The following is a 12,794-nucleotide window of genomic DNA, read 5'->3' on the forward strand; positions in this document are numbered from 1 at the left end:
AAGGAAGTGTTGTTATTCTCCTGTAAGTTAATTTTTTTCCACTTATTTTTAGGCAAGTTTTACAAGTTCAAAGATGGTAGTGTTTCTTGACGTATTTCCTGGCAGTTGGAAGGGACAAGTCTTTTATTTTTAATTCATTATTAAAATATGTTTTCTATCAGGTAAGGGATTTATTTTAATACTTTATTTAAGTCTCATCTGTAATTACATTAGAAAAAATAACTAGGTGTCTGGTTGATTAAAAACTTTAAGGCAAACTGCACAGGAGTTGTGTGTGATACTTATTTTAAAATATGTCATAAAAGTTAGGATGTAATTATAGTAGTCTATGATATTTGCTTTATGGAAAAAACATTTATTAGTCACTTTATGCCTTCTAAGTTTCTGTGAAGAAGAGTCCACCCACTCCCTGTTCTTCCCTTTAATTCTTTCTTTTGTTGTTTCCTTGGATATAAGCTGTTTGTAAATGCTACTCTTGTATATGACAAGACTGTATTATAGTAACTATAAATGTTGATTAACTTTTAAAAATCATTTTACCATTGTTAGTTCATCAGATTATTATAAGATGCCTGCATGGTACTTTTCATCTTTAAATCCAAACATTTGCAAGGGAGGCTTGATTTTTGTTACCTCCCTTAAGGAGGAAAAACTGAGACAAACAACTCGTTGAAATAACCTACTTGGACATCACAGAGCAGACTAGGGGTGAACAAAGTCTGATTTTCAGGGCTTTAGTCACAAACCAAATTGCCTTTTCTGCTAGTGGAGTATTTAGTAGGTAAGAAAGCTTTTTGATTTCTGTATGAACTGGTTTGTCTGTATAATCTCTGCTATTATGTTTGTCCAGTACATATACAATAAATCTATTCCAATTCTAGGACCGCTAATGATTTCCTAGATTTTGCTGATATGTCCAGGGAGGAAGAAGCATAAGCAGACACTCAAAAAATTCTTGTTTTGTGACAAATAAGACTGCAATTAAGTTACTCCCTGAAAGTTTGGAAATTAGTTGAGAGAAAGATTTTCGTATTTTTCATGTTAATGTTGTCTGTAATACTGTTCATCCTATATTCTGTCATCACTTCAGCTTTCTTTTTAACAGTGGTGAAAATTCTGTGTATAATGTAATTTCAGGGGGCTTTTACACCCTTTTTTATTTGTTACTTCCTTAGGGCAAATTATCTGACATCTCATGTTAGATGTTCTCTAACATACACTTAGGAGGTTACCCTGTAATGCAATACTATCGTAGATAGTATACTGTCATAAATGGATCGCTGTCCTAAAGTTTCCTCTTTTTTTGATGATGTAGTTCATGACCCAAGACACACTTCAGTAAATTTCACTAGAGTTGGGGGAAAAAAACCACCGCCACAAAACCCCCACACCTATAAAAGACACTAAAGGAGGAAGAACAATTGATTCTGGAGTCGGAAGCATAGAAAAAGCAAGAACATGGACAAAGGATAAACCTTTCTTCTGATCCCTTGAAGAAGGGATATGCAAAAAAGTGACACGGTCTGTGGGGGAAACCTGTCAAAAGTACAATACATAATTACTGTCTATGATTTCAGGAAAAAGGAACTGAAAAATTAAATGGGCAATTAATTAAATAGATACTTAAAGTTTAGGGTTATTGCTTTTGATGTTTGAATGGGTTCTTTACTGAATAAGGATTTAAAGCATCAAACTAAAAATTTGGTCTCAACTATAACCAGCTAAATTAAATACCAGCACCACTCTAACAGCAGTCTGGAACTTATTGTGGTCTTCTATATGTTGAAGCTGTGATGCTTCATCAAGTTTTGCAGCCTGCCTGAAGCTTAGCATTGCCTTAGTTAAAAGAGCTACAAAACCTGATCAACATAGTTTAAAGATCACTGAATATGCATAAATTACATTATTATGCTAACGATAACAGTGGAAATATCTCAGATTTGATACACAGAAAATCAATTGTGTATACCAATTTCTATATTGCAATCTGTAATTTTTAAAGAAACAACTGGGTTTTGGTGTGCATAAGTGAATAGATATACATATTTGCATGTTTTGTCTTGTACTGTAGCATCTCATCTGTGTAAATTTGAAAGCAACTAAGATCTGGGGAGAAGTCAATTTTAGTAACGGTCTACTTCATGCAATTCTAATGAAGCCATTTACGGAGGCAAACAGTGCTGAACCAAGTTTTAAATTCTCTGAACATGTCAATTTAGAACATGGATTTAACATGTTTCCTTTAACTCTAGGCAATAATGCTAAGCAGTAGAATTCAATAAATCTTTCAGATCCCTTGAAACTTAAAAAAATATAATCCCACAAACTGTTTGAGATAAGTAAAAACTGCTTTTCAGTTATTTCACCCTGTTTAATTCCAGTCCAGTACTGTTTTTCCTTATTGTGACTACCTCCATGGATAGTTGTTAATTTCCTACTGATTACTAGCTATCTTGCTTTGTCTTTTAACTTGCAATCTTAGCTTTTGTTACTGGAAAAAAAGTCATTATTTTTACTTAATGTTGAAAAACCCACCTACCCTCGCTATGATGTGCTACCCTTGTTCCTGTGCTTATTTGGATTCTTCTATGAGTTTTGAATATAAAATATTCTTATTGTGATTCTCACAACAAACTCCAATGCATATTAAGTTATTGTGTTGACTTCAGATTAAACTGTTTAGTTCTCGTGTACTCATTTCAGATCTAGATCCCAAATTGTCCCATAGAAGGGGTTCTGTGTAAATAGCAGAGCTTACAGATAAGGAAAGTCAGTCAAAAACATGAAATAGAAGGCAAGAAACAGAGTAGAATGAGAGTCTTCTGTCTATATTTGTTAGCTATCCTTTAAACCATTTGAGAAGATTCTTGACATCCCAAATACTAATATCATCAGAAGCTCTCCTTAATGTTTTTATTTTGCTCTTTTAAAAAATATTGGTTACAATCTGTCCACTGCTTTCTGTAGCTTTTGTGTATGTACAGTTGTTGTTAATGACACTGGGAGTAACATGCATAAATGTGGTTTAGTTTAATAAATAAAAAGATGCTATTCTCTGGCAATAAAATCCAGACCTTGCATAGATGGCAAGATACAACATTGAATGGCTCTTGCCTGAGATCAAAAACATCCTGCTTCTCAAACTCCAAAATCTGTTCACTTCTGCTATCTCTGTTTTATTATGGCTTGACTTCATCATTCACAGCCAACATCTCTTGACAGCAGCTACATATATCCCATTCTAAATTATCTTAGCAAGTGCTGAGGAGTAGCCCATCATGATTTTGTTTGCTAAGAAAATATAATTGGACCTATGAAGCTGCTGAAATTAGCTACATGGTGTTTTATGGAGTTGGTCTTGGCAATGCCTGAGTTATTAAAAAGAAAATAATAATAACTAGTAATCCTGTTCAACAAAAGCATTTAGTAGTTATACTAGACGTTTTATGTAGAACAGTAATGGTATGGACAATCAAAGACAAGAAGAAAATTTATATCCAATTTGCCTTAGTCAGTTGGAAAGGCAGCAGCAGTAGTCATCTCTGGTTAGGCTGGTTCTTGAGAAGAAAACATGCACAGTGTCATTCCCCTACTGCTAAAGAGTGAGAAAACCAATCTAATCAGAGGACACATGAAATGAGATTATATAAGTCAAGTATATTTAGTTAGTAAAGAGAATGCCAAGTGGCTTGGATGTCACTGGCCTAAAGGATACAGAAACTACACTAGAATCCACTTTTCCAATTCATGGGTGAAAGGTAATGGAGTTTTTGTGTCACAGTATATACAAAAACAATGTATTGTCTAGAGAAAGGTAAGTAATTCCCAAGTTGTTCCTGTAAGACAAAATAATTATTGCTATGGTACAGATTTGTATATTTTTTGTCCTTGCAATGACTTGCACTAAGCTGACTTAATTGTAATCAAAACTTTTTTAGAATGTTTCTTGTATTTTTAAGAGAGTCAAACTTGTGTCTGATGCTAAGATTTTGAAATAATTTCTTAGGTTTTCATATACTGAAATTAATTGATGTCTTGTAAAGTTTATCACAGAACTTTTAGTGTCTCTCTTCCTTTCTAATTTTCTATGTACTTCTTACCGTCTACAGGAAGCTCTTGACCATTTTAATAAGCTATTAGTAAGATCATACAGATCCCCTTCTAGTTCTAAAAATGTTGGTAGTAATTTGCAATAGGTAAGTGTTCATTAGAACTAAGTTATGGTGTGATTTGTTTGAAATTTCCTTTTACAAACAGCAGACCCAAGTGCAAAAAAATTACTATGTCGTGATTAATGATCTTGTATTAAAGAGCATGGTTCTCTGTAGCAACAGAGAAATTGTCCTCCATTCATTAGAGATTTTGTATTTTTTCACCTCGTTTGTGTATTAGTGAAATCAAAGCTACAGCTTCTTCTGAATTGTTAAGTAATTAGATGAGGTATGTTATGTTCCCTGACCCTTTTTGTTTTTAAAAAAATCAGTCCATAAAAATTACTTTTCCCTTTTTTGCATTTTTATTGCTCTTCTAATGATAGCTAAATCCATGGTTGCTTGTCTTACCATAATGAAAAATCACTTAGCAGCTCAAGTGGATGACTGTCATTGATAACAATAAAGGGTGGCTTGTTTGCTGAAGTAAAAAATTTCTTATATACTTCAGGGAGAGCTTTGGGTGTGCAAGAGGCATAGAGCTGATTTCTAAATGTGACCATACTCACCATATTTCATACTTGAAAAATGTATGTCTTTGAAGATGTCTTCTGCCAAGATTGTTTTGTGAACGTAGAAACCAATGTGGTCCTGTTGGGTTTGCACTCTGTAACTTCTTTCTTGATGTTAAATGGGCATGTGCTGCACAATGATGGGTTGTCTTGAAAGAGATCTATACTAGCTCAGATAAACAGAGCAGTACGTGTTCATAAATAGTGCATGCAGGAAAAAGGACAGCCATATTGGTAAGGCATCAACCCTTGTGTCATGAAATGACAGTATCTCTTTGTGACAGTGATAATGTATCTCCATGAAGTGATAGTATTATATATTTGCATAGTAAGTATCAGGCACGGGATTTTCTGTCTTTAATGTATATATGGTGTTGGAGGTTACTGCACTACGAACTTGTTCTGTGATAACTGCATTCTAACACATTTGGCATAAAAGCTGCCTATACACCAACATCCTCACTCTAGTTCAGTTTAACATACTCATCATTTTTTTTCTTCTTTTCAGAGTAGAATGTGTAGAATGCAGCTACAAGATAGTATGAAACAGCTCTTCAAAACAGTGAAAAAGAATGGCATTTGCTTGTTCACTGAGAGTAAAGCTCCAAAATTTGAAAGGCTAACAATGATCACAGCAAGCAGAACCTGCATTTTGCACCTTACCTGAAAAGTGATCGTCTTTGGTATTTCCAGCACCGTAATGCAATACTGGTTCAATATACTCTCTACAACACCTTAGAAGTCAATTCTTGAAGACCTTTTAATCACTTACTGGGTTGCAGCCTGACCTTAGCTGAAGTCGTATTTCCTAGTCTATTTAGCCATGCTGAGGAGAAAGTTACAGAGTAAAACACAACAGAGAGTGTCGATTTATAAGGCAGATCTCACCAGTGCAATTTAAGAATACTTCTTAGCTGATAACTGGATGAGAGTCCGGATACATCTTGACACCAGATTAAGATGAGACCCAGTAAGTAACATTCTTCCTCCACACTCTTACCTTCTGTGTCCACTCTAATTTCCACTGGAAGGAAAGTGGCTTGCCAGGAAGGGTAGATGTGTAGCTGTTCGCTTTAGGCAAGTGGCGTACCTGGGACTGTGGTTTACTCTCCAGAGCATATTTGCCTTGTGATTTAGACACAAACATAGGTACCAACATAGCTATGGAGCTATAGAGACAATTGGAGCTGTAAACCACATTTGACTAGAAATTACTTGTCCTGTGTGGGTGTGAAGTACCTGCAGACTTCCCAGCCTGGAGGGTTCAGGGAACGTGCTCTGTTTCAGTAACATTATCATTTTGTGTCTTCAAAGTGAAACTGGATCCCAGTTTGCAGTTTATGAGAAACTTGAAAATACTTGTATTGGTGGGAAATTTAGTCCTTTTTACTACATAACAGAGGGCACTCCATGAGCCACAGATACTGCCTGTCCCCCAGCTGTATCCACTCTGTTTGCCTCCTGAACAGCAGCTAAACCTGACAAGATTAGTAAATCTGTTTAGTAGGTCAGAACAGGATAGTTTGGTTAGAATGCTGGTAGGTGATGAAGGTGTGTGAGGGAGGAGCTTTCTTGTTCTTTTTCCCTCTGAGTTGGGCGGGGGGGAAGTATATAAAGACATAGCTGATACTAGAAATGCAAGTCAGGGCAATCATAATTTGAGAGGGCAGTTGGTAGTATAATTGCACCACAGTAGCAATAATTATTATAATTACTTTTATTTACATAAATTTATTTTTGCACTAAATGCTGTAATTAATGTTATGGACACATCGTGATTTGTGGCTTGTGAAGTGAAAGATAATTCAAATAGAGTTTTCCCCTTGCATGGTGAACAGTGACTTCCTTTTTGAGGCTAAGAAATATCGTAGTTTAATACTTTAAATAACAACAATCAATTTCCTGAAGAAACTCAGCCAAGGATGGGAGCATATGGAAGGCACCAGCTCCTCTGGCCACTGTTTGCTATTCACTAAGGGCAAAGGAGAGAGAGGTCTGCTCAGCTAATCACCTGAAGTCTCACTGATCCCTGCATAAGCAGGAGTCCTAATGTAGCACCTGGCAATAACAGGCTGAAGCCAGAGTCTGAAAGGTGAAGTCCTGAGCAGTGGGTACAAGAATAGGAAGAAGGTGAAATGTTGGTATGGAAACAGAATGGCACAGCACCTGCTGTTTCTGTTGTAGGGAGAGTTAAGGAGGAGTTGCACTCTTTAGTGAAAAATGGAAGGTACCAGAGGGTGGAACTGGTGAGAAACTAAATAATGAAGAGAAGCAAAGGCTTGGGGCTGGCAGTGTTGCTGGTGAGCGAGGCAGGACTTCTTAAGAAAGAGTCAGCTGGAGGATTTTGGGGCAGGTATACTGAGAAAGCAAGGTCTGGTAATGTGGGGGATGGATGATGTCGTGGAAGAAGAAAAACAGGAAAACTGCTGATGTTTTATCTAGATTGGAAAAGGACAAATAGAATAGATGGGTGACTATAGTTTGTCATGCCTACCCTCTGATTTCTTGTAACCTTGCATGGATTTGGAGCATGTGCTATAAAGATCTGAAAGAAAGTAGCATAAAGGATACCCTACAGCGTGGGAAAGATATGGGCAGAGGCACATGAGAGACGTACCATGTTGGAATACATCAGTGAGATGAGGTAATTAAATATATCTATTTATATATGCTGTAGTATGTGTTGCAAATGTGAACAATGCATTGACAAAAGAGGCTTCCCTTGGTGTGAACGGCAAGCACATGCTGAGGCAGTGCCCCAGCCCAGGCAGCGTGCATGAAGCCATTAGCTGTAATAATGAACTTCACAACTTCTCTCGGTTAGGTTCAGGTGGCTAACAAGACTGAGTGAAGCTTTTGCAGGGCCAGGAAACAGCCTGCTTTAAAAATTTTGAATATATAAAACTGATGAAGATGCACCATAAATGGATTAAAAAAGCAGTCTTAAGGATGTTTGTAACAGGACAGAGGGTTCCTTCTGGGCCTTACTCGTATCTTATTGCCACTCATCCTGCTAAGTTTAAACATGAGCCAAAGAGAGACTTCACTACATAAAGGCTTTTGAGGAAACAAAATGCCTGGCTTTGAAAAGGGAGTGACTAGAGCCTGGATTGCGCTAGGAAACCTTGGAGAGAAGCTTGAACTTCTTGGGACTTAGGTGTAGATTTGAGCTGAGGAGGAGGTGGTAAGAGTGGTGGTGTTGCTGGGAAGGGTGAGCTAGGGCAGCTGAGGAGCCTCTACTACTGTGGGTGGCATGGAGCTGCATTGTGGTTTTCTGCTTTTCTGAACCTGCTTTGGTGTGCTGCAGCTTTTTTTTTCGAGAAGTGCTGAGGATGCTAGCCAGAGAGCTGTGCTACAACCCAGTGTGTGGAAAACCCAAGGGAAGCATGAAGCAAAGGAACTGCAGTGGCAGATTTCTCCAGGACCAAGTGCACTGTAGTGGTAGCTGCAACACAGATTTCTAAGGGAAATCCTATAAAGAAGCCTTTATAGAACATTGGTCTGAATCACTGCAAAAAGAGCTGGAAGTTACATAATTGCTGTGGTGTATAGTTTTGTGGGCATTGTAAAAACGATGGCAGGGGAAGTAGCTGCAGGTCACTTGTATATGTTCAGATGCACATGTTTAGCTGTGTATCGATCTACAGCTCAATGCAAGATGATGTTGGGTACTTGAATCCAAGTCTGTTGCCCTGCTTGCTATGCTGTGCAGAGTGCCAGAGAGAGCTGCCCAGCAGAACACGGACTGTGTTCGTGTAACACATTGTGCTTGTCACTTGAGCTGTCACAGGAATGGGGTAAGTGAAATAGTGGGGTTGATGTGCTGCTCTGCCTGGGCTAATTAAAAGCAATTTGTTTATAGCTTATAATTTCCTAACTTTGTTTTGCTGTTGGGACTTATTTGTTAATGTGTGTGAAATGTGATTTTTGAGAACTGTTAATGAGTTCTTTTGGTTGCATTCATCTGAACATACAAAGTTTTGTGAAGATGATGTTCTTTCTCTTTTAAATGGTTCTGTCCTGTTAGGTACCCAGGCTGTTGGGGATGATGTTCTTACTATTATTTTGTTATATTCCTGCTGTAATTGCTAGGTGATGACTTTTAGATGCTGAGTGTTTTCTATGAGGAATGAAGCCACTGGAGTCTGTGGGCATTCAAGGGTGCCTGCCAGCAGTTTGGTCTCTTTTAATATGAGTGTATTTGCTTAATTTTAGTGGATGTGAACATACCCTCTTGGAGAGAGAGGTTTAGGAAAGAACTTTTATCACTTCCTCTTTGCTCACTGTTGGGTGAAGGGGAGCATCAAATAACTGAAAACTAATTAACGAAGAGAATGAATAGTAAGGAAGATACTGTGTTTAAGATGGAGAAGCAAGGACCTTTGAGAGCTCTTTGCTTGCGCTTCTGATCTGTAAGCTGAAAATTTCCCACTTGACAGGAGTGGTATTAACAAAATTCATAAATATTTACACGTTATGGTGACTGCTATGCAGAAAATAATATCTAAAATTTAAATTTAACAGTTTCAAAAGCTTTCTGTTTTCTTCTCTGGAAAACAAGACATCAAGGAGGAGTAAGACGATGTGACTTGCTGATGCTGCAGGTAAAGAAACATTCAGCTTGGCTTGTAGTAATTCCTGAATGGAAGCATGAGGAACATGGTACAGAGATGCCCAAATTCCCTGGGTCTGCAACAGCGTGTCTGTAACAAGGCTGACTGTATTAATGTAGCAGTGCAGCCAGTATCTATTTAAATGGGGTATGAGTTCACAAGAACTTGGCTATGCTACTCCCCATATCTCACTGCTGAATGTGTGATGGCATGTGATCCCACTTGCATATTTGCTGACTTTCAGGCAAAGGCAACATGAAGCTTGCAAGTTGGGTCTGAGTTTAGCTGCAGCTGTGATTTTGTGTAGATCACTTAAGTCTACCTTCTTCCTTCATTTATGCTGCCTCCCCGAAATGGCAATAATGGTCCATCTTGTCTATCAGTTTAAAGCATTGCTAATTGCAAGCTGTTAATGCTTGTAAAACACTTTGTAAATGGATAGCCATCTTGGATGATGTCAAATTGCCACTCTGTTATTACCACAGAAATAAAAGCACATCAGTGTCAACTTGCTTTAGATCCACTTTTGACCCCAGGCCTGACATCACTGAGGTCTGTGCCTGGGGAGGCAATTTGTGACTCATATAGTGACAACAGAGCTATTTGCTCTCTGTTCTTCAAAACATATATAAATTAAAAAAAAAGTGTTTCAAACCTTGGAGGCAAAACACTGCTTTGCTTCTGTATTACTTCTTGGCAGGCAAGTTTCAGGGGAAGTTTCTCAGGATTTAAAAAATTATTGAGCACTTTGTGAGTAGACTTGGGAATGGCAAAACATTGTGCTAGAAGCCACCAGGGAGAAGTGTGTGGGTGGTAGTATGAGAAGAAGTTCCTATAACGGGTACTGCGTACTATCATACTGCTGCCCTTCTGTATTTCTACTAGTGAGTATCAAAACCTGTCAGTTGAAACTTGTACATCCAGGTTCTTATGGCTTTCCCTAGCTACCCCAGACAGGAAATTCCTCTTCACAGATGTGGTACAATTCTGCAAGTCGGAACCCAGTGTTTGCTACTGTAGTGAGCAGTCCCAGCTAAATCCTGGGTCTTCCCACAGGAGAAGGATTTAGCATGGCTGGCTGCTGCTATTAACATTAATTTGTCTGGCAGACTAACTAGAAATCTCTCTTCTAGTTTCAAACCAAGATCCAAGATGACAAGGCGGCAACTGTCTAGTCATGTAAGTAAAATGCTTAGTTTATGCTGAATTTTTAAGCTCTTGATTCTTTCAAAAAAGATAAAAAGAACATAGCGACTCTCTTAACATGAATAGACAAATGCAAAGTCCAGTTGGCTTTGCAGTACTGGAAGGTTGTCCAGTCTATCTAGATCCATGTCCAGATTGATGATTTGGTCCATATCATGGTCAGGGTAAATGAGCTAATGTTCATTTTTAGCAAGGCCATATATTTCATAGCTGAATCTAGTCAAGTTAAAAATTTCCTTTCATCACAAATCTGCAGACCTAAGTTGAAGGCTGGAATTAATACAATTCCTGTACAACTTGTAAGAATATATATGGTCTGTCTTCCGTGGCAATTTTTGTTGGCTTTCTTGAATACCTTCTGTTCATAGAGTAGACCAGACCTTGGTTGTGCCCTTTCTAGTAAAAAAAAAGTTGGAGGTCCAGTCTTCATGTCTGCAGACTGGGATAACAGGGCTAACCAGGCCCTTGGCAACAGAACCTGCATGTGTGGGCTGCAGGTCAGAGCAGCTTCTGAGTACTGAGCCAAGATACTAAATGCTAGAGGAAATGCAGGTGTGGGGGAAATGATTGCTGAGTCACACAGCAGTGGATAGGGGAGGAAGGTGTGAACATGACATTTAAGCTGTGGAATAAACCAGAAAGCTCAGGTCCCTGTAAAGATCTGTGCACTGGGATATTTGTGTTGAAGGACCTGAAAAGGCAGCCTGGACTGAAATAAAGCAGACAACATTAGACAACAGCACTCCCAGCTGAGAGCTCAAACTTGCTTAAAGTTTGTAGCAAGTCATTTTAGAGACAGCATGTTGGAGAAACAGTTTGGAGTCTGGCAGACACTGGAGGCTTAAAGCAGAGAAAGATTTGACTGCTGGTTTGCTGTTGGTTGCTTAGGCGGTTTTCTGGGTAGGAAATGACAGCTCTTCCTGTCTTGCCTTAGCAACTGGGTGCAACTGTTCTGAGAGCAGAAAAAATTGGAATGGACAATCTCTCATGGAAAACGTATGTACTGTGACTAGATTCTGGTATTCTAGAGCTGCTGATGTCACTTGCGCTTTCGGCAAATTAAATCAATGTATTCTTTACTATTTATTTGTTTGTTCACTTTGTGGGAACTGTTTGATTTCCATGTTGGTGCAAAGAAGTTTTGGTGAACTCAACAGTGCTATACTTGCCCTGTTTATTCCTAAAATCTAATTACGTACTTTTTGCTTGAAATTAAGATAAAAAACCTCCATCCACCATGGGAATATTTGTGTCAGGCAACAGTACCATGTGCTGTTACTTCTTGGTGCCAGCTGAAGCTCTTGAAGTTCTTGTTTGTGGTATGGACAATCAAAAAATGGAATCTACAGAGGCCCGAGACTTAAGCTTAATTGAAAGAAACTACTGGAGAATCTTAGGGATTTCTTCTATTCAAGGTGTCTTTCCCCAAACCCTTCCTGGATAGGATCATCCACACATTCTTCTCAAAAATCAAGGTGTGTTTTGGAAAGACAGGTTCTGTGTTAGTGTTCTCTTTAACCCAGTAACAAGAAGGAAAGAAAGGAAACAGATTTTGCTTAGATGACAAACTAGGAAATATAACTCTCAGTATTCTCTTTATAAACTTGGACTGATTCTATTAAGATAAAAAATCCTTGCTCATGAGACACTCTTTAGCTCAATAATATAGGAAATAAAGTACAATATAGAGTACTTTTTTTCCTCCCACAGTTGGCCATTTAGTTGTGGTTTCCAAAGAGTGTCAAGAGGAAAAGAGCTATTACCAACTGCGGTTGAAGCCTTTCTGATCTTGCTGGCTGGTATAGCAGCTGGAGAAATTAGTTTCCTGGCCTTGAACTCCTTTTTCTTTTCAATTTTCTCTTCTTTCTTACTGACAAAGAATAATGCTTGTCTGTGTTACAAATCACCTCCTTCTTTTGTAATTTCTGTAGTGTTTTCATTGGCTTTAGTGCTGCTGACAACCCGGCTGATGATTTCATGGAAGAATTGCCATGGAAATACATGGTTCATGTCTGTAATATCTGCTCATTTTGGATTTGCATATGGGATATTTTAAGAAGAGTAACACTGATTGTGCAACTGTGCCTAATATATGGACTAAGGGGAGAGAGCTCCTCACTTAAATCCTTCTAGGTCTCAAAGCTGCTCTGAGGTTTTGTGCAGTGTCCCTCCTATAAATACTGCCTGTATTGGAGAAGAGTAACACCTCCCTCTCAGCTGCATCACCTCAATTGTTATTCATAAGTGTGTGT

The sequence above is a fragment of the Falco cherrug genome, chromosome 1 (genome assembly GCF_023634085.1).
Source record: "Falco cherrug isolate bFalChe1 chromosome 1, bFalChe1.pri, whole genome shotgun sequence".
Classification (NCBI taxonomy): Eukaryota; Metazoa; Chordata; class Aves; order Falconiformes; family Falconidae; genus Falco; species Falco cherrug.